The sequence below is a fragment of the Sitophilus oryzae genome, unplaced genomic scaffold (assembly GCF_002938485.1).
Source record: "Sitophilus oryzae breed Bouriz unplaced genomic scaffold, Soryzae_2.0 scaffold_1818_pilon_pilon, whole genome shotgun sequence".
Taxonomy (NCBI): Eukaryota; Metazoa; Arthropoda; class Insecta; order Coleoptera; family Curculionidae; genus Sitophilus; species Sitophilus oryzae.
The window spans coordinates 214,975-241,835 of NW_022146522.1; the positions used below are offsets into that span (position 1 = coordinate 214,975).

Below are 26,861 nucleotides of genomic sequence, written 5' to 3' on the forward strand. Positions count from 1 at the left end.
AGATTATAATTTAGACTATTTCCTCTACTATTTCCTTTTGATTCATTTTTTTCGATATTGGCCGAATGACCTATATAAGAAGAAGAGAAAATCAATGTAATCTGTGGTTTTTTTTTTCCTATTTTTGGTCACTTGTCTATTACGACATTCAGCCAGCTTATTTCTTATTATTTAATTAGCGTTTTAAAATTGGACAAATACAGACTCACACACACATTTAACACCCATGTCCGAGGCCGGAATCGAACCGGCGACCTTGCGTCTACTAGAATGCGGCGCAATCATTTCGACCACAAGGCCGACGTAATCTGTGGTTGTTCATGTTTTGAACCATAAATATATAATGAAGAAGAATAATACTTCGATTCTATGGTTACGGTTCCTTTAAGACCTGAAACATGAAAAAGAAGAAGAAGACAGGTGGCGCCATTGTGGAAAAAGTGAGAAAATTTTCAACTATGGATTTTCAACTCAGGCCAAGGTTGCCAAGATATTAGCGAAATCCTGAAACTAAACTAATATCTAATTCAATATTTTTGTAAGTCTAAAACAAACGTCTAAAATGAATGGAACTCTTTCAAAATCATGATAAATCCCCTGTATAAATCTAATTAACATTTAATACAAGTTTTGTTTCGATAGAATAAATAACATATTTTCTTTTAGAATTTTATTTATGCAGCAATAAATGTATTATAAAAAATGTCTATACCTATGTGGCAGATTCATCTCTCCAAAAAAATCCTGATCCATTTTATCACATACTAAACCAATGAATACAGACCAACAAACAAAAAATGTAATATACCAAATACATCTATGCCAAATACCCTGTGAATGCGATAAATTTTACATTGGTGAAACGTCTAGACCTTAAATGTCAGAATTAAAGAACATCAAGATTATTTAAGAAAGGGAGATTTTCACAAATCTAAGATTTGTCAGCATTCTTGGGACACAGAGGGCACAGAATAAATTTTAATAACGGAAAAATTATAATGAAAGAAACGATAGCCTCTAAAAGAAAAATAACAGAGGCTTTTTTAATTCAATCTAATAAAAATAAATGTATTGCTCATGCATCTGTAGATGTTAGTAATGTATGGCAATCGCTTCTTTGATTTTAAAGAACATAACATAAATAAACATAACATACGTAAAATTTAAAAATAATCATACAGAAAGTTTGGGGCTTTTTGGTTTTACCCATAAAGTTTTACCTTATTAAGTAATTGTTATCAGGTAGTAATTGTTAATTTTGAAGTTTAACTTGATATAATATCATTTTAATCATTTTAACATTTTAACCCATGATTTTAACAGAACGTCAACGGTTTCTTGTAGACGTGTCTGGTTTTAAAAAAGTAAACTGTTCTCGAATAGTTGAATTTAAATATTTTAAATAGTTTTTTTCTTTATTCTTTGTATTTTTTTGCTTCCGACGAAGGAAAGAGATAACTTTCCGAAACGTTAAGCATTTTTTTCTTTGTTAGCGTCCGTTTAGGTTTAACTGGGTTTAACGCAGAAGTGTTTACAAAAATAATAATTATTTTATTTTTGTAGATTTTCTTGCAGTGCAGTGGCGAAATACCCATAAGGATTTTTTGGAAATAAATGTATTACTAGTTTTACGTGTATTCAATCTGACAACGTCGACTATGGCGAAATTTTCCGATGCTGGCAGGAAGTCGTTATGCCGCTCTTAAATTTTTCTAATTTTTTATAGAAAAAGAGTGATTTTCTGTGCACTATTCATGTTTATTCTGTTCCTTAAAGCCAGTTTAAACTCCTGAAAATGTAAGTTGCCATTATTTTGCCTGTTTTCTATAGACTTTTTCACTTTCAAATATTTCAATTACATCATCATTATAAACATATATTTCTCCAATTTTCTTTTTCAAAATCGAGTGTATGGAAATATAGATACATTCTTGATGTCTATATTATACAATAAAACTAAAGTTACTTAAAAATCCAATAGAATTTATTAATTAACCTCGTATTTAGAAATAATGCTTGTTATTTTTTCGACCATTTTTTTTGGTGGAGATGTTTTTTATTCCTAAAGGTAATTTTTTAGGTGTTGTTCATAAAGGCAATGAAGTATTTTCTACATTTTTTCTGGACTTTTAGCCATTGTTTAGGTATTGCTTTAACTATAATTTTTTAAGGGTCCCCCATTCTCAAGAATTACATTGTGATTACATAATATACTTTCAGATACAAAAAAGAACAAAAAACGTTTTCACGTTTAATATTATACGCCGTCGTCATATTCTACTTAACAAATTTGCATTGTTTTTAATATAATACTTTAGTTATTTTTTCTTTTTTAGGAGTGTCTTTTATAATAATACACACCCAAGGCATAAAATAAAGACCACCTAAAGGAAGAGAGCTAGGTTACTGTTTATATAATTCTAATGTTTGGCTATCATTCTAGTTTATGAGATTGGTTTTAAGGGTTTTACATTACTGGTTACAAGTAAGTTTATTTTATTGTTTAAAAACAATTTTAATAAATCTATTATTATAACTAGACTAATTGTGGCTAATAACAGACCATATATATTTTTTAAGGTATATTTCACATTAATATTAAACAAAAAAATAATTCCTATAGCATATACAGGGTGTTCCAGGCTGAGCGTGCATTAGAAGTTTCTAGTGAACTACAACATCTAGCTCAGAGATTTTTTGCACATCATAGTTTCACAACGAGATCTATCGATCAGAAATATTTTCAATATGGCGGCACTTTCGGAAATACCGGAAGTTGACAGCAACTTTCTTATTCTAAATGGATGCCCCCATTTTTTATTACATACTTAAATTCTCTGTAAAATTTTATAAATTTTGATATCAAACACTCTATATCTAACATTGACCGTTTTTGAGAAAAAAAAAATATTTAAAATTTTTGAACGAAAAAAACTGCCTGTTAAAAACATGTGTATAGCTAAATGTCAAATTTAGTGATTACCACAGCCACTTTGCCACAAAGAGAAAACATGTGGCTATCTATTTCAAAAATTAAATTGTTCGAATGTCATATAATAATGGCCGCAGCTGTCATAGAATTGAGCGATTAAAAAATTACCATAAATCATTTTTTTCAAATGGAAAACCATTTTTTTTATTTCACTAGTGAAAAGGCTTTTCAATTCGTTACTTTTTGACTATACATGTTCCTATACCTAAAATAAATCATTTTAAGTTATTTAAGATTTAGTTTTAAAGCGTATATTTTTCTTGATTTTAACCAGTAGCCATCATATTGTGACGCTTTGTTCAAAAAGCACCATCATTTCCGAGCCAACTTTGCGCTGTTTTTTTTTTCGATCATACGGAATATTATTAATATCAACTATTAGGTATCACTAACGAGCGAAAATACGAGATATATTTTTATAAATACACTTTTTAAACTCTTAAGGCAGGCAGTATTTATAATATAGGAAATTCAAGTAATTCGTTTTCTGACAGAGGGAAATAATTTGTCTGTCTGTTTGACACTTAATGTCAAAGGAAGCTAGATAAAATGAAAATATTTTTTTTTCAATTGGAAACCCACTTTTTTATTTCACTGGTGAAAAGGTATTCCATTTCGTTACTTTTTAACTATTCATGTTCCTATACCTAAAATAAATCGTTTTTAAGTTATTTTAGATTTAATTTGAATACGCTTTAAAACTAAATCTTAAATAACTTAAAAATTATTTATTTTAGGTATAGGAACATGTATAGTTAAAAAGTAACGAAATGAAATACCTTTTCATCAGTGAAATAAAAAGTGGGTTTCCATTTGAAAAAAATTATTTATGATAATTTTTTAATCGCTCAATTACAGCCAGCTACCGCCATTATTATATGACATTTGAAGAAAGACGCCAAAAAAAATACAAATAATAGAGAAGACATAATTATGTCATCTATTATTTGTACTCTTGTAACGACTGTCCTATTCATTTGTATTTGTTTTTGTCTTTAAATTTATTTCCCATTTTTTTTTAATTCATCATATATCTCTTTCTATTTGTCTCCTATATTTTCTTCATTATGAGAATGCTATCATTCATTCATGTTTCACTTATATCAATGTCTTTAATCATTTTCATGCCATCTTTCCCAATTTATTTCCCATTTTTTTCAATTCATCATATCTCTATTTGTCTCCTGCATTTTCTTCATTGTGGAAATGCTATCATATCAAGTTTCACTTTTCTTTTTATATATTTAGATATGATGCTATCAAACAAGGCTAACGGTATTTTTCTTTATGCTTTCTTCTGTATTGATTGTACCTATTTCTAAATCTCTTCTTTTATTCTTCTTAGACTTTCAAGTTTTTTATTTAATTTTGGTGCCTCCATGGAATTGTATGGTTTTGGATTTATTTTCTAATTACCTACTTTCTTTTCATTCCGTTTCTAATTTCTTCTAAAATTGAGTTTTTGATTGGGATATTGTACTGCTTTGGAACAAGGATTTTTTGGAAGAACTTTTTTTCAATTGAACCACCCTCTTCAAGATGCCATTAGTTTGCCATTAGGTTGATTAAATTCAACAATCAACAGTGGAATGAGAATGAAATTCATCATTGAAAAGCAACTAAATAATTTGAGGTAAATGATACTAAAAAATTTTTTTAATTACAGATCAAAACCAAAAATTGGCCTAAGTTACACATGGATGGCCTGTTACACATGGATGGTCTGAAATTATCAATGCTAAAAAGGATCCATTAAAATATAGCTCAGACTTCAAAAACTCTTACTCGTCCACAGATGTCGTTCAGTTTTTTCTAGCATCTTTTCCAACGAATTTTCCTGAGTAACATAGACTCCAGAGCATCATAACTAGCCTTTCCTAAGAGGAGGAGACCCGGGCCACCCCCTAACCCTGACGTTCGGCCATCGATGACCTATGTAGCATGCATAGGTACCCAAGGGAGTCACGACCCTCTGGTTTACGAGCTAGGTGTTCTAATGCTAGAGGCTTCGGCCGGATACGACCTGACACCGAAGCTACGAAACTTCTTCGTGCACGTATCCCGTGACGTCTCGAAGGCGCAGGGGGCGGGATATCGGACACATTGCAGATGATGAGGGGAGTCCGCCTGTAGGGGGTCCCGGTGGATGTCCGCTCGATGGGTGACGAGGGTGACCCGAGACGAGGCTGCTTAACTGGGATGGGAACTGACTGGTGAGGCTTAATCGTCGCCCAAGGGTTAAATCCGGGGGTGGATGGGGAAGTGGAAACCGGCCCGAGAATAACAGGCAACCGGCCCAAATCCACAAAAACAAAATGACCATAACGAAGAAACATATTTTATTTATTAATATACAAGTAAGAGATGTTAAAAATCGTGCATTTTCTTTGAACTTTTCCTATATATTTTAGAAAACTTTTTAGAACTTCCTGTTCACCGCAAATTTTCCCAAGGTATAGTTTCTTAATCTCTAATATTACGGCACGAAAAGAGATGCAAATACCGAAAAATTGAGGTGACTCAAATTTTTTTAAAAATAAATCTTTTTTTAATTTTCAAACTTTAATCACTCGATTGGACTTATTTGAAACACGGTAAAGAGAATATATCGTCCCATTGCTGCCAAAAGTCACTAACTTACTTTTTATTACTTCGGAGAAAAATGCGTCTAAAGATGAATTGTATTGCATAAAGATGTTATAGTTAGTAACTATTCGGTATTAAAATAAAACATAAATAGCCAGAAATCTTAGTTAATTACTTTTGCAATCGATTCTCCGCTTCAAAACATAGTTAGTGATTGAATTTGGTTGTTCGGAAAAATGTTAGTTAGTGACTTTTTGCAGCAATAGGACGATATTATATATGTTTCTTTTATTAAGATTTACCAGCTCTGAAAATATTTGCACTTATAAATTCACCCTGTATAATGAATATTTTCAAACTGAACAAACAACAGATGTTTATTAAAATTATAAATGTCTCAAAGAAAGACATCTTACAATAGTTATTTTACAAATTGGTGTTTATCTTTATAAGCAACTGACGATTATACTGATGCAAATTGATTAGTTAGTTATGGAGTCTCTCAGAATCTGACTGTCACTTTAGTTAGAAGATTAACCATTTAAATTTTGCTAATCCAATTTTTTTTGAGTTCTGATCGGGACCGGCCGACTCACCGGCCCATCTTTCACCGGTCCAACGGGAATTTTCCCGTTTTCCCATATGGCCCATCCACCCCTGATTAAATCTGATGAAAGAGGGCAAACTTATATGCTCTGGTGGGCTTTTCTTTCTAGATATTCTTTAGAGGTGGCTAAGCATAACTTTCTGTCAATTTTCTTGTTCTTATTGACCATATACCTCTTAATTTTTTTAATATCATCTAAAACTTTTCGCTTCATCTTGCTTTTGGTCTACCTCTATTTTATTATTTTTGTCTGCCATATTTTCTTTATTATTGGAATATTATCATTCATCAATTCTATCAACTCTCCCAATGTGTGATTTTGATATACTTGATGTATTGAAGTACTACCACACTACCATGGCGAGTCTCGAGGCTTATAGAACAATACACACGTCAATGGGAGATAGAGGTTTTTTGACATTTTACCTACTTTGATTATGTTTGAAGAGTGAAGAGTGTTGATAAGAATAAAATAAGCTTTTTCTCTTTATAAGGGAGATGGTTTGTGTCGTAAAATACATTACAGTATTTAATATCGTGTACTTTGATATTCTTTTCGTAATTTACTGTAATTTCTTGTTTCCTATAATGCCAAATCTTGACAATATGGTGAAGGTTAAGTTTTGATCTTATTAGTTTTATACCTGTGTTTGTACTAGACTAACTTAAGACCGTGATTTGTATTAAGATCTTTCTTAATATTAATTATGTCTTAATCTTAATACTATATTATGCTTTGTCTGGAAAATAAATGTTAAAATATCTTAATCTTACATATCCTTCCTTCCATTAGGAAAAATATGGTTTATAAATCATATATGCTAAGAAAATCACATAAATTAGGTGTAAGAATAGAAAAATCTTAACAAGGTAACTGTTAACGTTGCTGAAGCTGATTCTACAGTTTTAATTACGGAGGCCATTTTAAGGCCTCCGTAGTTTTAATGGAATGTTAAGAAAAACTTATTATGAACATGATATGGAGCTACAGCATTTAAAAATTAAAAAAAAAAGAAACTTGGACACATATTGCTTTTAATTTTCCGAATTTTTAATAAAGCACTTTTTAAACGTAGCATAATTACACAAATAATCTAAGCAATTAGATTAATTATAGGAATCTAGAGTTTTATTTCTATTTAATTTTGTTCACTTTGAAAATACATAATAAGCGTTCACGTGTTGTGCGAAATATTAAAATAATACCGTACTACCGTATGATCGAAAAAAAACGGCGTCCAGTTGGCTGGGAAATGAACATCGATGACATTTCCCATATAAATTTACATATAAAATGTCAGCGATCTTCATTCCATAGCCATCGCTGACGCCGTTTTTTCTCGATCATACGGTATATGATCGATAGCGTCAGCGATGACTATGAAATGAAGATCGCTTTCATTTTATATGTAAATTTATGGCAAATGTACTCAATCGTCATTTCCCAGCCAACTGGACGCCGTTTTTTTCGATCATAATTTGTACTTATTAATATATTTTTCTTTGTAAATAAAGGATTTTTCAGCTCAATTAAATTTCAAATTTGAAAATTGTGGCGCCAAATGTTGAACAGATACATCCGGTAAGAGCTGTGAACATTGAGTCAAGTTAAAGACTTTTGAAGTTATTTTTTTATATAATTTATCTCATATTTCTTACTTATCTCATATTTAACTATAGAATTAGTTTCTTATTAAACTACGGGATATTTATTGAATAAAAACACTTGTTTCTTAATAATTTATTAAAATATTAAAGAAAGGCATGATTTTATATTTTATAGTTCATCTAATTTTTGTGTGTACCAGATAATTTCAATATAAAATAAGTTTTATATGATATTTTATACTGGAGGGAATAAATACAAATAAAGACATCATTTAATTAATTTAAGAAGCATATTCTACTGAAATTTTAATAAAAACCATCCATGTTTATTAAAAAAAGTTAAAATCGAGGTATCCAAGAACAAAAAATACTCGATCGTGATTGGTCAGTTTCGGTTGCGTGCAGGTTTTGAATTTTATTCTCGTCCAATGTTGCCGGATTGTCAAAAATGTCGAAAATCTTTTTCTCTATGTGATTTTTGTGAAATTATAGGTATTAGTTTAAATTGACCACTGGCACAATAGTAAGGGTCATTTCTATTATATTTATATTTTTAGTAAAACAAGTACCAGTAATGTTGTTTATATGAAATGAAGATCGCTTTCATTTTATATGTAAATTTATGGCAAATGTACTCAATCGTCATTTCCCAGCCAACTGGACGCCGTTTTTTTCGATCATAATTTGTACTTATTAATATATTTTTCTTTGTAAATAAAGGATTTTTCAGCTCAATTAAATTTCAAATTTGAAAATTGTGGCGCCAAATGTTGAACAGATACATCCGGTAAGAGCTGTGAACATTGAGTCAAGTTAAAGACTTTTGAAGTTATTTTTTTTATATAATTTATCTCATATTTCTTACTTATCTCATATATTTTAACTATAGAATTAGTTTCTTATTAAACTACGTGGATATTTATTGAATAAAAACACTTGTTTCTTAATAATTTATTAAAATATTAAAGAAAGGCATGATTTTATATTTTATAGTTCATCTAATTTTTGTGTGTACCAGATAATTTCAATATAAAATAAGTTTTATATGATATTTTATACTGGAGGAATAAATACAAATAAAGACATCATTTAATTAATTTAAGAAGCATATTTCTTCTTGTAATTACGTACTAACATTATAGTCTTTATTCTTGGTTTCGATGTATTTATAGCATTAAAAATGTATTTAAACAGCTTCATTTTATGTTTATTTTATGATTTTTGTGTGTTTATGTTTATAATTACTTATTTGTTTCTTATTTATGACAATAAATATTTTGCCTTACGTAAAAAAACGATTTCAGTGGAACGTATATTGAGTAAATAATAAGTTCTGAGAACAAAATTAAGCTTAATTTACAAGAATTTTTTTATAAACAATTTTATTAGTAATAAATAAATTAATTTTATGAGCAGCTTAAATTTTACGAATGACTTCAATCTGGCAACGCCGGTCCTGCTAGTCGTTTGCAATCGAAGGATCCGCACGTCCTCCCGTCCGTTGCATCGATTTTTTTTTAATTTTCTGACGAAAAAGTGCGTTTAGTGTACACAATTTATGCATAATCTGTTACTAGTGCCCTGCTTAGCCTCCTGAAAAAGTAGGTACCCGTAATTTTATGTATTTTTTGAGATATTTTAGTTTAAAATTTTTGTATTTCGAAATATCCATCATGGCTGCCTTGTTCTCAATGTTCCCCATATTAATTTTTAAGGATATTGTTTCAATAATATACGTATTTAATAGATAAGTATGTAAAACTATGTATTTTCGGTACTTTCTATACTGCGTGTTACATAAGGGTAAAATAGTACTACATTTTTGGTAAATTACGTAATGTATATCTTTGATTTTTTGTTTAATTTTTTCGGTCAAGGAATGTTTAAATAAAATGGCCGCCTGTTGGAATTCGATGTCTTGATTTTTTCTAAATTGCTATTTTTATTTTAAATTTCTTTTTATAGGGCATAATAGAGTTTTCTTTATTTTTTAAAAATATAATATGCGCATTTTAATAATATTTTGAATGAGTAGGTTTTTTGTATTTAAGTTCATTGGGAATTTTATTACATATTTTTTTTATTTAAGAATCCTACGTAATATTTATGTTTCAGCATTTTTGTAATGATTTCTGATATTGGTATTTCAAAATATATTTCTCTTTTAAAGCGCGTTATGTAATATACCATGTTAAAAAATAGTATTAATGTTGACAAATGATTTTTGCTAATTCAGTATTAGTTGTAAATTTGCATTGAAGAAATAAATCGTTACTGAATTTTTATAAAAACTAAAATATTTCGAAAACAGTATATAAGTATAATTTTGAGGTAAATTTTGATCGAATGTTTTTTATGTTCATAGTAGAAACTAAAAATGTAATAAAATATGTATATAGGATGTCTCATTGTTAAAAAAAAATATAACTTTAATATTTTTTATTTATTTGAAACACTGTAGGTTTAACTTTTAGCTCTAAATAATATGTTACAACTTTAGAGTTGTAACATATTATTTAATAATACAGAGTTTTTAGAAATTCTGTATTTTTTTTTATTTGCAAAACTGTATTTTTATTTTTTTATGTGTTGCATCATGGAAAAATTCTTTGGATTTTGACCATATTCATCAAATTTATATCCCTTTTTTCCCTAGGTCATATAACACATATAACATCTTTATATTTTTGACATTTTTGGTAGGTATAATAACCAAGGAAAAAATCTTATAAAATATTGCTGAAGGTATAAATGGAGCATCTCTTTTTTCATTTAAAATAAATATACCTATTTATAATATAAACAATATATTATATTGTCGTAATATTTTTATAGGTGTTCGATAATAATTTTATAGGTATTCCAATATTTTTTCTTTTTTTAGGCGCGTTATATTAATACTACAACACCACACACTCCTTCCCCACTCACACGAGCATTGCTAGCTCTCTGTGTTGGTTAATAAAATTTCCTAATTCAACATTAGTGAATTTCGTTAGCTGATGCAGTTGGTTAACAGTGTTTTTGTCGGTGTGGATTCCCGAGCTTAAGATGACTCCAGAGCGCGGCGCGGCCTTCCCCAAGAGAGGAGACTTATTGGGTCACCCCCTAACCCTGATGTTCGGGCATCGATGACCTGTGTAGCATGCAGAGGTACCCAAGGGAGTCACCACCCTCTGGTTTACGAGCTAGGTGTTCTAATGCTAGAGGCTTCGGCCGGATACAACCTGGCACCCAAGCTCCGAGACTTCTTCGTGCACGTATTCCGTGACCCTCGAAGAGGCAGGGGGCGGGATATCGGACACATTGAAGATGACGAGGGGGGTCCGCCTGTAGGGGGTCCCGGTGGATGTCCGTCCGACGGGTGACGAGGGTGACCCCAGATGAGGCGGCTTAATTGGGATGGGAACTGACTGGTGAGGCTTAATCGTCGACCAATGGGTCGAATCTGCATAAGGAAGGCAACTAGCACACACTCGCAGGCGGGTCGTGGAAACATTTTTTTGTTTTTTCTCTTGGTCTGCCCCGCGTCGAATTTTGAAGGCAGAAAATGTCGGTAGGAGGCGAGCATAACCAGGCCTAACTTAAACCTGTTAAAAGTAAGTCTAATTTTTTTATATTACTTTCTTTAAATTGTAAACTTTTAATGTACACTCTACCAAATAACTTTTTTATTGCACCATATAGCAGTCAAAATTCTTTTTATATACAGAGTGAGTTTCCTACGATGTTCTCTATGAGTATCTCGGAAACTACTGGAGATAGAGAGTCGGTTAAAAGGGGAAAGAATTGCAGTTTTGTGGGGTCATAAATATGCGCCTTTCAGATTTTTGAAAAAATTTATGGCTTACTAGATATTTCGAAAAAAACAAATTTCGGCTATTTTTAAAATTGTCTCTAATTCCATTATAAGCTATTTTAGGCAAAACGTTTTCAGATAAAAGTTGTAGATAATCACATGCTTAATGAGACTGTGACCCCCGTTTTCTTCTAAAGCCTGTCATTTTTGACATATGACACAAACATATGTTTTTTTAAATGGAAACCATAGTTGTCCATGACTCCACAAAAAGCGCCGTTTTTAAGCTTTTCAGCGATATAAGCTATAATATGTTTTTTTCGAAAAATTACTGAGTTATAGCCAATTCTTATCATTTTTAAACAATTTCACTAAGTTAGCCATGGAAACAAGTTTAATCGTCTTCGCTCTCATAAATGTGAAGCTGTCACATACAAACTTTGCAAATTAAAATAAATAAAAATTGTAAATATGAATTTTTCAAATGAAGAAAAGCGTGTAGGATTATTGGTTCAACTTTTTTTGGCCATACAGTTTCGAGGATACGTTGACCGGTGAATGTTACGTTTTTTAGAGAACGGTTTTCAAGACATGTTAGAAAAGTTAAATTAAATTATAGCCAATAATTCTTAATTTCTTAAATAATTTCACTTAGATTGCATGATATTATTCTATGATGATTTATAACTTATAAAAAGTCAGGATATATTACTAAACGGTTCTTTACAATTTACATTACACAAAATAAAACTTAAAAAAATAATATCACTACATACACTTTAAGTTATTTTAAAAAATGTTCAAAAAATCCGCCATTGTTTTGAGTTGCATGTTTTTAAAACTGAACTACTACCTATTCTCACAGAAGGACCGGTCGACTTTATTAAACTTTTCTTGTACCGCCACTTCGAGTGCCTCTCTTAATTCATAAGTTCTTTAGTAAACCTTATTGTTAACTATACCGCATAAAAAAATCTAAGTCAGGTGATCGAGGAGGCCCATGCAGCTAGTCCACCTCTTCCTATCCCTGTGTTTGTATAATTATGATATAAATAATTTTTAACATTTCTTTCATTATGGGGGGTGGGGGGTGGTGTGTCATAATGAAAGTCATGTTGGAACCACTCTATTGATGCGCGGGTATCCACACGCTTTTCTTCATTTTAAAAATTCATATTTACAATTTTTGTTTATTTTAATTTACAAAGTTTGGATGTGACAGCTTGACCTTTCTGAGAGCAAATGAAGTCATGGCCAACTATGGTTTCCATTTAAAAAAAAACTATGTTTGTGTCATATGTCAAAAATGACACGCTTTAGAAAAAAACGGAGGACACAGTCTCATTAAGGATGTGATTATCTTCAACTTTTATCTGAAAAATTTTTGTCTAAAATAGCTTATAAGGGAATTAGGGACAATTTTTAAAATAGCCGAAATTTATTTTTTTCGAAATATCTAGAAAGCCATAAACTTTTTCAAAAATCTGAAAGGCGCATATTTATGACCCCACAAAACTGCAATTCTTTCCCCATTTAACCGACTCTCTATCTCCAGTAGTTTCCGATATACCCATAGAGAACATCGTAGGAAACTCACCCTGTATAAGTGTTGTATATTTTAGTTTTTTTGTTACAACATACATGAGCTTCAATTTAAAGTAGAATAACTTGTATAGTAATTAGAGCAACTTTTTTAAAACTTATAGTAGATATAATAATAATTCTAATTAAACGTAGTTACTTATATAACTATTTTTTTTTCATTGTTTTAGGACAACCCGGGTTCGCAGCGCGATCTTAAAAAACAAGATTGAAGAAGTCAGAAATTCTATCTACATGCTGCATATGATTAGTCCCAAAAAAATTCGGATTGTTCCAGGCACCGTCGAATACCTGGAAAACGTGTTTATTGTCAACTCTAGAGGATCGACCGAAGTCCATGGAGTTGGGGGCATTCGATGTGCCCCATAGCAGTGAGACGCCACTGTTTTTTTCGCCGTATAATTATTATGATGGGACTGAAAATGAACTTAAGCAAGATGTGATGGTGAGTTTTAATATTTTTACATTGTTTTTTTTTGTTGTCTATAGCTTGTTGTTTTTTTTCTAGCATATGTATTTGTTTGAAATATTCTAATATAATTTTTTCTCTTACAGGTGATACAGTATGGCTTGGAGAACTTCAAAAGTCGGTTCGCGTTGTGGTTCCAAAGCAGTAACTTTAGGTTCCCTACATTTACAGAATGTTGCATTAAGTACTCATTTTTTAATTTGCAATTTTTATATTTCATTTTTACTTTTTTTCTTACTCTATACAAGGCCTTAATATAAAGTTTTTTAGCAATAATGGTAATAAAAAAATAACTCGAAAGAGACAAAATTAGGTAGCATATTGTTTTTCTATTATATATTTGGAAATAACTATTTTTCGTCTTATTTTAAAATTCATAATATTATTTAATTTTTTTAATAGTGATTTTTAATTAAACGTAAATTAGTAAATAATGTAATTTTACATTATAATGAGAATTAAAATAATAGTAATTTATTTTTGTTACTAAAATTAAATTCAGTTTGTTCCTGCATAAATCTTTTTAGTACTAAACTGCTTTGGAATGAATTTTTTTGGGGGACAACAGCAGGATTAGGGCTATCTTCTAGATGCCATCAGGTAAATTTATATAACTTTATATTTATCATTTTCTTTGACTAAAAAAAGTGTTTTCCTTTTTTTAGGTAGGTGCGCTAGCGTAGTCGTTTGTTGTAGCATTATATCCCTTTTCCCCCTTTTTAAAAAATGTTTGTAAGATGCCTGAAATGTGTATAAGTTAGTTATATAAGTAGTTGAATAAGAATTGGTGAGACTTGGAAAATAGAAGAGGACAGAGAAGATGGAAGAGGATTGCTTTGAAATAGAAGGAAAGGAGATAGAAGATGTTTGAGGAAAGGAGGAGGATTTTGTTCGCTGTAACGGAAGTTTTTTGAAGGGAATTTGGAGCAACTGTATTAAGGTAATTTTTTTCATTTAGTTACAAAAAATAAATACTTATCACAACTTTTATTTTTTTATAGATGATATTGGTATCTTGGACATCAAGTTTTTATTTATGTATTTTTTAAGTTTTTATTTATGTATTATACAAGCATATCTATTGGTGGAAATGTAGAATGGCAGTTGTTATAACAACTTGGACGAATTATTAGAAACACCAAAGAAGTTTTGACATAATTTAAACTGGGAAAGGCTCACAAATGACCAATTTATTCTACAGTAGATACAGGACATTAAATTGACTTCAACAACGCAGATATCTCTCAAAAATGGTAATTTTTTTTCATATTATTTTCTTTTCTATTAAAGCTTTTGGAAAGCTTGGAAGTTATGACATATTTTACACATAATGTGTATATTTCAATAACTTTCGGTGCAATATTTAATTTTAAATTTATTAGGAGAATTTTTTTATTCAAATCAACTTAATTTTGTATTTTGCCTATCTATATTGATATTACAATGTTTTCTTATCTACATATATAAAATGCTAATGTTTATCTGTGTCGTCTCTACTGAAGTAACGACTTGCTCTAGAAAGTTGCTTTTTTACTAAAAGATAGCTCTTCTAAAAACTGTCGTCGCCGTATTTTTTGTTTTTCATTTAATTAAAAAAAAAATAAAAAGTATTTTTTTTTTGATGTCGTGGCGGATGCGCCAGGCTTCAACTTGTTTATTTTAATTTTCTACATTGATGCAAATTAATATACTTATTAATATTTGTTTATTTTTTTATTTTTAGATATCTGTTCGAGTGATGTACTTGGCGTTAATAGTTGCTGTTACAAATCTGCAAATGAGTTACTACTGTACATAAGTTGGAGGAATGCCAAGGAATTTTTTGAATAAAGTGATACTGAAAATCTTACCCACAAATGACAATTTTAAGATACAATCAATAGTATTTGGATTGATTGGCCTTCATTACCGTTGCGCTATGAAAATGGCAAGTTATTTTTATTTTTTTATTATTTTTAAGGCTACAATTTATGTGTTTAACTACAAAATTGTATTCTTTAAATTCAAAATAAATTAAGTTTCAGATTGAAAATATATTAATATATTTGTTTCAATCTCTGTAGTTATTTACAAATTTGTATCAACAATTTTAACTAGTATAATATAATAGTTAAAATATGTTTTCTTTTTGTAAAATCTATGAATATTTGGTAATATTTTAAAGAGTTACTATTGCGTTGTATTTTTTTAATATTTACATAAAATATTAAAAAAAACATATTTTTCAATATTTAAAGATGTGAGGAGAAATTGATGTTATAAAAATGTATTTATTTATTTTTTCTATTTTTAGTGGGCTGTACAAATTGATGTTAGTGGAGAGTTTTGATAGCTGCTGTTTCCAGTTCAAGTTCCAGTTTTAATGGAAAACCTTTAATCACATTTAATGGACAGAGAAAAATGCCATTTACTGGATTGACTTCAACACCTGTTGCCTTTTAACAATGGTAAGTTATGTCTATCAACTGATTATAAAATTTCATTAGAAAGCTTGAAAATGCTGAAAATTTATTAAATTTTCCATCATATTCAAGCTTTTTTGTTCAAATATTAATAGATCCTAGTTTTGTATTGTTTTGTGATAAAAAAAGACTGTTAAGGATAAAATCACACACAGACTGTATTACTGGTTGCATACAAGTGATTATACATAAAATATGTAATATAAAATTATTGCATTGTTTTTAAATCGAGTTTAAAAATAATTTTTTAAAGTTTCTAGCAAGATAAACGCATTTTTTTATAATAATAAAAAATTTATAATAAAAAACCGTATTAAAACTTGACTAGAAAACTAATATAATTGTTTTTTTAATTAATATTAGAGCTCAAAAAAATAAAAAGGTATGGCCAGTTAAAGTGGAAAAAAATACAATGCTACCGTGTTTTACTGGTTGCATATCTTTAAATTTATTTCAAAATTATTAAAGATCACCAAAATAACGCAATAAATTTACGAATTATTACTGAATATTATTTTTTTCTTTTTCTATATATCTAGTAAATTAGATATTTATTTTTTGGATTATTATTAAGTCATTTAATAATGTTTTATTTTCTTATCCAGTGAATTTTACAATTTTTATATCATTTCTGAAGTTATCAATAAAAGTTTTTTTTTTAATTTATATAACTTTTTATAACTTATTCAAATTAATATAAAAAATGTCTATTATTTGTTTGTTATGTTACATAGTTCTAAATATTAACATAATTTATGTTAAAACTAAACGTTCTCCCACTATAATTTATGTTATTGTCTGTTTTCTGATAGCTTCAAAAATTGCTATAATAAAAAATTTAAATAATTTTTAATAATAATAATATTTTTTTTTTATTTAGGCATAGGATAGGTATGGTGGTCATAAAAGAGATTTAAATGGAATGAAACTTGTGCAGAAGAAATCAAGGAAAACAATTTTGAACTGCTGTTACTTAATAGCTGTTAGAGGCGATCCAGTTCTTCATCAATGGTAAGTTATTTATCTATCTTATAAAATTTCATTGGACAGCGTGAATTTTTTTTAAATATATACAAGCGCTTTTGTTCCAATATTAGAAAAGCCAACAACTATTAAAAATAGGCAGGATAAAATAAAATGCTGATACTGTATTACTGGTTGCATATTGTTACGGATTCTGTTTATCCACTAATTTAAACTCACGATAAAATATTTAACGGATTTATTTTCGCACTATGTACACACAATTTATATTGATTACAACACACAATTAACTATTTAAAAAAAAATCCTTCGCCAAATTGTCAACATTCGCTATTTAAAACTGTTTGATTTAAAATTACAGAACTCATACACACACCTTGATGATATATTAATGTTCCCACTAGAATAAACGCAATAAATACTATATACATATTTTAATAAATATAATTTAATTAATCTTTTTGTTTCGTTTTATTAATCTTGTTTTCAGAAATCTTCCAAAATTAGTATAGTAAAAATTTACTTAATATTTTTTTGGAATTTTAGGTATACGCTGGGACAATTGCTGTTGAAAAACCACAAGCCGTACTATCTGCAAATATTATGGTGGACATCAAAAAGCTTCCTTCATCACTGGTAAGTTATTTATCTCTTTTTTCTTACTAAATTTCATTGACAAGCTTGAAAATTATGTTAAGTTTTCATAATATTCAAGCTGCACGCTGCACACCTCTCTGAGGTCAACGTCTATTTCTATATGTCATTTAAAAATTGATATTAAAACTTGTCAAAAATAATATTTAAATGAAAAACAGGAGAAAAAAGTTTCAAACATACCAATTATTATTCAAAGGTGAAAACCTTAATTTAAAAAAATGGGAGCTTTGAATTTTTTTAACATATCATTCTTTAATTTTTATAAATTTTTATACCAATTTTTTATAAATGATATATTGTGGTCCACCTGGCAGAAATAATTGTCATCAATTGTTATTACAAAAGCCACTATAATGCTGTTTTTTTTTCTCATAGGGTATATACAAATTATTAATTTAAAAAACATAGTTATTGCCTTAATAGAAATATATTTATTTTAATTTTTACATAGATCGTTTTATTCTTTTTTTAATATTATTTTTATTTTATTTTTTAGATATCTCTGCATTTTCTTAACAATGGATATCCCCCCAACAGTTGCTCCTACTCCTCACTTTCCTCCTTCATTCAACATAAAGCAGACTCAATACTCCTCAATGCCTCACCAAGGTTCGTTAACTTCATTAATAGTGTTATTGTTTCAATAAATTTGTTTATTGGTTTTTATCTTCTTACTATATAATTATATCAGGCGTCATTTTTTTTAATGTTAATTTTTTGTAAAATTTTGATGATCTGGATAGAAACCTTTTTTTTCTTAAGCTTTTGCAATATAAAACACTAGTTAAGAGAAATACACTTTATTTTATGAATAGGACCCTTATCTCTGTTGATATTGTCTTAATCTATCTTATATTTACTTCCATTAGTTCAATCATTAAATTGTTATTAAATAAAACTATATTGTATTCTGGATTTCGTCAAAGGTATTTTTTAAAAGAATTAAAAAACAATCTTTATAGGCTTGTATCATTTCCAATTTATGTTTATCTTGTACTATTTATATTTTCCTAAGCTTCTCTAAGTTTATTCCCAGATTATCAAAATTATAATTTTTATACTTGCGCAGCTGCGTCACTATAGCCCTATGAACACAAGTATTATTTTGGTTTTAAAGTTTATGTTTTTTAATATTTCATTTATTGTATTAACGGAAAACTAAATTTTATAGAATTTAACTAACTATATCTTCAACCGGATGATAATTTAATAGTTAATGGTCAATTTAATATTTTTTCATAGAAATTAAATTTGATTATTGAATACCAATGTCAAGCCAGTAGAAATGATTTATTAGTGTTTATTTTTTTTGAAATAATTTTTTTACTAAATCAATTTTGGATACTTGTGTTCATATAGTTTTTTTTGCTTTTGAGAATTGTTTTTGGTACCCTAACACAGATGTTTTTAATCAATTTATATGATTTTAAAACAGTTATGTTTATATCTATTTTGTACTTAAATTTTAGTGATAAAATTTGTTTCTTTAACACAGAGAGCAATGCACTTCATGCATTGTTTTCTTTTTTATGTGCAGAATTTTCTTTAAATACAGTATGTCCTCAGAACAAGAGCAAAAGCTTTTTTTATTAACATTTTTCATAAAAAATACATTCCTTATAAAAATATTTTTCTTTTTAGTATTTTCATTTCAATTTTTTTAACAAATATATTGTGAGCACACATTTTAAAATTATTTTTCGTAGATATACTGTGCGATTCAAGTATATTTATACTAAAATTGTATTTTTTTTAAATGTTTTTTAATGTATGTACTAGAATCAAGGGTACTAGTTAATATACCACTGTAATCCACTCAAAATGGCATAAATTAATTATTTTAGAAGAGTTCAATTGAAAATAAATACATGAATTTTAACCTTTAGTATTACTGGTTGCCTAATCGATTCTTATGTAATGTTGTGGTAATGTTCTTATTATTTAAAAAAATCTTATTTCCAGTAGTAATTTTTTCTCTCAATTTTAGTATTTAAATTGTATCTATCTTGTCATATTTATTTAACATATCTATTAGACCTCTACGACCCATCATCTCTGAAAAATACAAACTGCTGTTTGCTATGTGTTAATAATTTTTTTATAAAATATGAAACAAACTTTATCTCCTAAAATTTATGAATTTTACACAGATTTTACATATGAAAATGGTCTGCTAGGGTATATAATATATTTATTGTAGGATCAGTTGAAATATCATAAGTCATAATATAAAAATTAACGTTTATATATACATATTTGTTAAATATATAATTTTAAGATATAATACATTTTTACACAAAAATAATAATTCTAGTTTTATATGTGGCATATCTTTTTTAATTTGGTCCTTCAACATTTAAAATCTTTTGACATAGATTTCATTCCACTTAAATGTCACAAAAAGATATATTTTAATACCAATTTTGTATATTATTTGGTGTATTAGAATTTTATAAATATTGTTTTTAATATCTTGTTAATAATATTGATCTATAGCTTACCTTTGCTATCTGTAATAGGAAATATTTCTAAGCCATCGCCGACGTCATTTTTATTCGATAATATTGTACTATTTCTGTACATATGTTATTATCTGTTTTCTATATTTATATTATTGTGATCTATTGCTGTATTTTTGTTATAAAAATGTTTTGTATACATCATACATCTATATATTTTGTAAGCGTTTTAGAGATTCTGAGTACTACGTTTACAGTCATTTCTTTTTTCGTGTTAAATATTTTTTTGTCGTGTCTAATAATTAATCAGCTAATTAAGAATCTTTTTTTTTAGTAGGTAAAAAAGAATAATTTATATTACCACAGAGTGGCCCAATGTTCCAAAAATAATCATGTTAGGTACTTCTTCAGTTTAAGATTTTTACTGAATTTTTTTATAAAACATACGGGTTAGAGTAGACCATATTTTAAAGCCAGTTCGTAGATATACACAGGGTGTTTTTAATATATTTTTGCTTTATATTGGTAGTATTTAAATGAAATGTTATTCAAACTTTAATTCTATTGTTATTTTAGATTTTTCCTGTACATTTTTAAAGCTTTCACAAATTTATAAAGTCGTATTTTTTTAATTGAAAGATCAAAACAAATTATACTAAAATACTTTATATGTTGGTAACTAAATATAATATAATGTCTTACTCTGCTATTTAAATAAAACACCCTTAATTTTATAATAATATACTTTATAAATAACAAAATTGCGGCATTGCGAATATTTAGAAATTAAATATATCCAGATATTTGAAAGTAGAATATATTAAAAAAAATACTCTTAAGTAATTACTACTTCAAATTACTCGACACAAATAAATTTCATTAAATAACATTTTTATGAGCTGACACTGTTGTTTTGTATGCATCTGGCGAGCTTTTTCTAAAATAATTTATTTAATTAGCACTCATCAATTATCTGAACTAATTTTAAGGCTGTAAACTGTAATTTTGGAATCTTTAAATATTTAGTCAGTCATGGGATTAAGATTTGTAATTGTGTAATGATTAATCCACCACTGTACTCCAATAGAAAATTGCGTAAATTATATAAAGCTCAAAATAGTTATCTCAATTTCTTTAAATTTTAGTATAACTAGTTGCCTAATCGATTCTTACTCATTTAAACACCTTAAAAGTTAAAATGTGTAGAATAATTAATATATTTGTTTATTGCTTTCTAAGGAAGTATTGCTTTCAAATTTCAATTTAAAAAATCGTTTAAATGGCTACAGGGTGGCTCAGTGTTAAATAAACTAGGTGTCCTATTTGAGATTTTCACTTCAATCTTTTTATTACAAAATATGCCATTAATATTAGAGCACATATTAAAGCCATTTAAAATTTCAGTTAACTAGAAGTTTACCTTGTTATTTAATATGTTTTTTATTTATTTATCAACTATTCACTTCAATTTTTTTTGTATAATTTTAATTCATGGGATGAGCGATTAATTAATTTATGCAATTTTTAATTTTATATTAGTTTAAACGGAAAATAAACAACAAACCTTGTAAAAACTTCCATTGTTAAAATGTTTATTTAAATTGTAATCAAGGAAAAACTAACGGCTATGCTCTAAAATATAACGCAATGTTTGGTATGCTCATGTGAATGGTATTTGTCACTTCCTTATGAGTGGGGGGTATTTTCCGTCATTTTATCATTTCCACTTTGTGTGCTTTATTGAAAGTGTTGGCGCTTGCTAGGAAAAGTTTATCAGTCAATAATGTTGTACAGACTGTCCAATTGAACTTTTTCGCTCATTAGTAAGGATAGGACATTGAGATTTTTATAAACTTGATTTTTATGAAAAATAACATTGCCACGGTCCCCTTTTAATATTGTTGCCTAATCGATTTTTACTCATTCAAACACTTAAAAGTTAAAATTTGTAGAATAATTAATATATTTGTTTATTGCTTTCTAAGTAAGTATTGTTTTCAAATTTCAATTAAAAAATATACAAGGTGATTTTGAAAATGTTACAGTTTCAGATACATCTCCTATTTCAGTAGTCTGACAACTTATCAATAAATTAACATATCGCTATGGAACTTCTTTTTTAATTTCTTTAAATAATTTAAATATATTTTTTTTTAAATATCGACCAATGTTTTGTTTCTATTAATGGGGTCGCCCGTATATTTGTCTGGAAATTAATGTATCTTCTCACAAGCCACCATAAGTCACAGTTTTTAATTTTAGGTAAAACAGTTTAATACAAATTTTGTTATATCCTATGTCATTGTTCTTAGTATTTGTATTTTTAGTTCTTTATTGTTTAAACTTTTCATTTAAAAATTAAATAGATCAAAATTGGTTTCGCCAATTAAAAGACAATAGCAGCATTGTTTTGGCATGGTTCTATGTAAATTTTTATTTGTATTATTTTAAAATTATTAATTCTGCAGCTTTTAACTAAAATATACTGTTACATATATATTTTGAAAGCTTGTGAAGGACGAAGATTATTTTTTTGAGAAGTATACAGGGTGTGTAATGAAAATATTAAGAAAAAAACTTATTCTTATGCCTCTGGTTCCACCTAATATGTTCTAAGTATATGAATCTGTTTTTATTTTTTTTTCAGACTACTGATATAATATGGGGTGTGTATAAAACTGCAACATATTGTATCATGGAAACTAAGAGGACCATGACAATTTTGTGGACCGTATCTTTGCTTTGATAAAAAAATAATGGGTTCATTTAAGTAACGATGAGTTCGACATTTAATATTCTTTACTAATAAGCGAGAAAGCTCTTAATTGCAACTAAATGTGGAAATGACGAAACCGTTTAACATGGGTATCTCATGTTTTATAGTGTTTCTCCCTTATGTGAACGGAGATAGGAAGTAAATTTTAATAAAATACCCTACGGGCGAAAAAAAACGGCGTCATGAACGGCTGGGGAATGACGATGACAATTTTTGTGAACTCAAGCCCTAGACTTCATTTTCTTGGCCCGTCCTCTTCTTTATTGTTTAATGGCGCTTACTGCCAGTTACCCTTAAGAAGGTTGTAATTTATTTTTATATTGAGTAAAAATGATTTTTAAATGGCGTAGTTTAAAATTACGGGAAAAAATATTTTTTGGAAATAGATTTGTGTGTCTAGAACCGTTTTAACCTTTTTTATAATCTTCTTTCTATAATTAGTGTTAATATTGAAGTTTTATGTAAAATTTTACTAAATGACGTCTAGAGATTGACCTCGCCAAAATGATTAGCGATTGTCATTTTCCAGACGCCTTTGACGTAATTTTTTTACTTTTTTTAAATCACATGTTATAACCTTCTTAGTTTTTGAGCTACAGGGTGATTCTGATAAATGCTTTTAACCGTCCCTTGTATTCAGATAATAAAAACTTATTGTAAATGTAAAAACATAATTCAGTGTAACGTTCTTTTTAAACGCAAATGTTTTTATCTTAAAACATTATGTTCATATTTTTAAATTCTCATGATCTCTAATGGACAAACTAAGCACTTTTTTATAGAGATAAATTGTGTGCAATTACCTTATTTTGATTGACAACCTGTACATAAAATATATAAAATACACCTTCCGTTGATAACTTGCGAAAATCTCAACTTTTTCTCTATCTCCGTTCATAACCTAGAAACTCCCTAAAGCACGAACGAATGAAAATGACACATCCTGTACAGGTTAGCAATTTACTTTGTCCAATTTTTTATAATAGCAGTGGTATAAACACTGAACTAAAATAATATTTTCTTTTTTTAGGTCAAAAAATAAAGTTAAACCTTTTTAAAACCGAAATGAAATAAAAGCTAACACTATACAGAGTGTCCCATTTTGGTAGCAAATGTGAGATTTTTCGCTTTATTAATAAAGATAGAGAACCTTGCGGCTTTCACCGATCCATACTACTTCTTTGTAAAATTTAATGTGCCAAACAAAATTCTCGCGGCCTACTTTGTTTTCCTGCTACAGGATGTTACTAAAAATGCAGTTTTTTTCTACCCTGACAAGAAGTTGAATTATTTCTTCTGGTAAGCACATACTCTAGCGGAAATCAAAACGGGGAGAAGAAACACACGAGATTAAAGGCTGATTCATGGTACACCGGGCCGTACCCGAGCCGGGCACGTTCCGTAAAGTAGACACGGTAGTAGAAGCTCGGCCCGTGCTCGGCTTAGCATGAATGCATAGGTATAAATACCATTTGACAATGTTTGGCCGTGCCTTCACCGTCGCACGGCCCCGGCCCGTCACGGTGTACCATGAATCAGCCTTAATTGGTATGAGCTGTAGTAAGGAGCTTGTGTGTTTGTTTTCGCTGTTCTGCTCTCCGCTCCTGTATATGCTTAGCTTTATACTTTATGTGGAATCCAGTGTCTTAGTTTTTTCCTTAATATTTCTGTTTGTGAAATATCGACCATTGTTTAGTTTTTTTTAAATAGGACGCTTTATGTGTATTTATCTAGAAATTAATTTGTCTTTTTACAAGCTTCCAAAAATTCATTTTATATTAGTCTCCTAAATATTTGCAGAAGGCCATGCACACAATGCTGCCCCTTGACTGTGATTATATGATTATATGTTTTTTTTTGTTTTCTTTACTGTATATTTTTGAACGGTGTTGATTAATCCATTCAAATGATCTATTTAGTTCTTATCAAATATACAGGGTGTCTTATTTAAAAATTAACTAAATATGTCTTGATAGATAAAATTAGATGGATAAAAAATAAGCCCGCGGATTCTACGTAAAAGGTTCTATTTTAACGATTCGTATACATGTTATGCTAACGATATACGAGGGGTGTCTGAAATGCAGTCTTGTTCTTATCGTCCTGTAGCATGGAAATTAAGAAGGCTATGTCGATTTCGCTTAAAAGTATCTCGAAATTTACACAAACCGCAAGATTCTATCTTTATTAATCAAAATATGTAGTTTGGAGCGTAGCGTTTAGAGTTAACGGCGTTAGAGTTTTGGGTTGATGGCATTTGATTTTTGGGTTGATAGTTGATTTTTATATAAAACATCATCGATTGCCATTTTCAAGCCAATGCTGACGCCTTATTTTTGCGATAAATTTTATTTGTTGTTTATTTTCCTGTAACAGCACGTTTTTCGAAATCGCTGTAAGAAACTTACAGCAAATTCTTACTTCTTAGAACTTGCTGTAAGAGACAGCGCGTTCAACAGGCCGGTTGACTCGTTGCTGCTGAAACGCATAGTGTAACACCGCACTAAGGCGGGTTGACGCGGTCCAAGTGTACTTGGACCAAGTGCTGCCATATAAGTGTATTTGTATCGTATCAACTGTTTTATCCAAGTCGAGTTGGAAAGCTTCATATCATCCTACAAAGCTTTCCGATCGATTTTGATAAAATAGAATCAGCTTACAAGTGAGGCGCGCACAGCATCCACATAAATATACTTTTATGGCAGCATCCAAGTGTAACTTAGTCCAAGTCAACGAGGCTTTAGAACTTGCTGCAAAAAACTTACAGCGTGTTCTTAGAACAAACATGCTGTCAAAAATATTTGATTCTTTAATGTAAATTTTAATACCTTATTCTCTCTCTTTAATGTAAATTTTATGTACCAAATACACGCAAAATAATGAATTTAATATTCGTTTTTTTTAATACTAAACAATTTATTAAGCTCACTAGTCTATGTAGCCCCCCTTTTAGTTCCGGGCATTAAGTCCAGAGGGCGCTGACAAGAATTTTTTTAGTTCCGGGCATTAACGCCAGAGGGCGCTACTAGCGTTTTTAGTTTCGGGCATTAACACCAGAGGGCGCTACCAACATTTTTTTTAGTTCCGGGCATTAACACCAGAGGGCGCTACCAACATTTTTTTTAGTTCCGGGCATTAACACCAGAGGGCGCTGCTATCATTTTTAGTTTCAGGTATTAACACCAGAGGGCGCTACCAGCATTTTTTAGTTCCGGGCTTTAACACCAGAGGGCGCCATCAGCATTTTTAGTTCCGGGCATTAACACCAGAGGGCGCTATCAGCATTTTTTAGTTCCGGGCATTACTACAAGAGGGCACACATGCACAAGTTTAAAATAAAACAATTATTTTCATTTCAATAGATTTATTTATAATAAATACATACATACATAGATTCGAGAAGGATGGATTTAAACAATGATTATTTTTTATAAAAAAATGCATTTGGTTGCATAAGAGGGTTATCTCTCCATTAAGCCCGGTTGCCAAGGTACAGATGTACTTCGATCGAAATACACTTGGATGCTGCCATAATTGCCATATAAATATACTTAAGGATGTTGCGCGCAGTATACTTATATGGCATCCAAGTGTACTAGGTCCAATTACACTTGGACCGTGTCAACAAGCCTTTAGTCATACTCTCCTAAACTACTAAGGTCTAAGGAGGCCATGACTATTTAGCTCATGGTTGCTTATGAGCGAGATACCCTCAATTGCAACTAAAATGGGACTGTACATGCCTCAGGAGTATCCATTTTAATTGCAATTGAGGTTTTTGACTTATTAATAGAACCTAACAGTTTCTACAAACTTGAGTTACATTTAAGTGAAACCAACATAGCCTTGGATAATAACAA

The 26,861-nt window shown here is 29.3% G+C and overlaps 3 long non-coding RNA genes across 3 annotated transcripts; all 3 read left to right on the top strand.

The window, feature by feature from the left end:
• Window positions 1-9,192: 9,192 nt before the first annotated feature.
• On the top strand, window positions 9,193-13,928 carry LOC115883153. Its single transcript, XR_004050335.1, has 4 exons — window positions 9,193-9,394; window positions 10,678-11,392; window positions 13,365-13,639; window positions 13,750-13,928. It is a non-coding gene; the product is annotated as an uncharacterized LOC115883153 (long non-coding RNA).
• A 167-nt stretch (window positions 13,929-14,095) lies between these two features.
• Window positions 14,096-15,584, top strand: LOC115883157. Its single transcript, XR_004050338.1, has 4 exons — window positions 14,096-14,263; window positions 14,329-14,603; window positions 14,665-14,916; window positions 15,387-15,584. It is a non-coding gene; the product is annotated as an uncharacterized LOC115883157 (long non-coding RNA).
• A 378-nt stretch (window positions 15,585-15,962) lies between these two features.
• LOC115883156 lies at window positions 15,963-20,006 on the top strand. The gene is made up of 4 exons (XR_004050337.1): window positions 15,963-16,110; window positions 17,006-17,136; window positions 17,656-17,745; window positions 18,263-20,006. It is a non-coding gene; the product is annotated as an uncharacterized LOC115883156 (long non-coding RNA).
• Window positions 20,007-26,861: the final 6,855 nt, after the last annotated feature.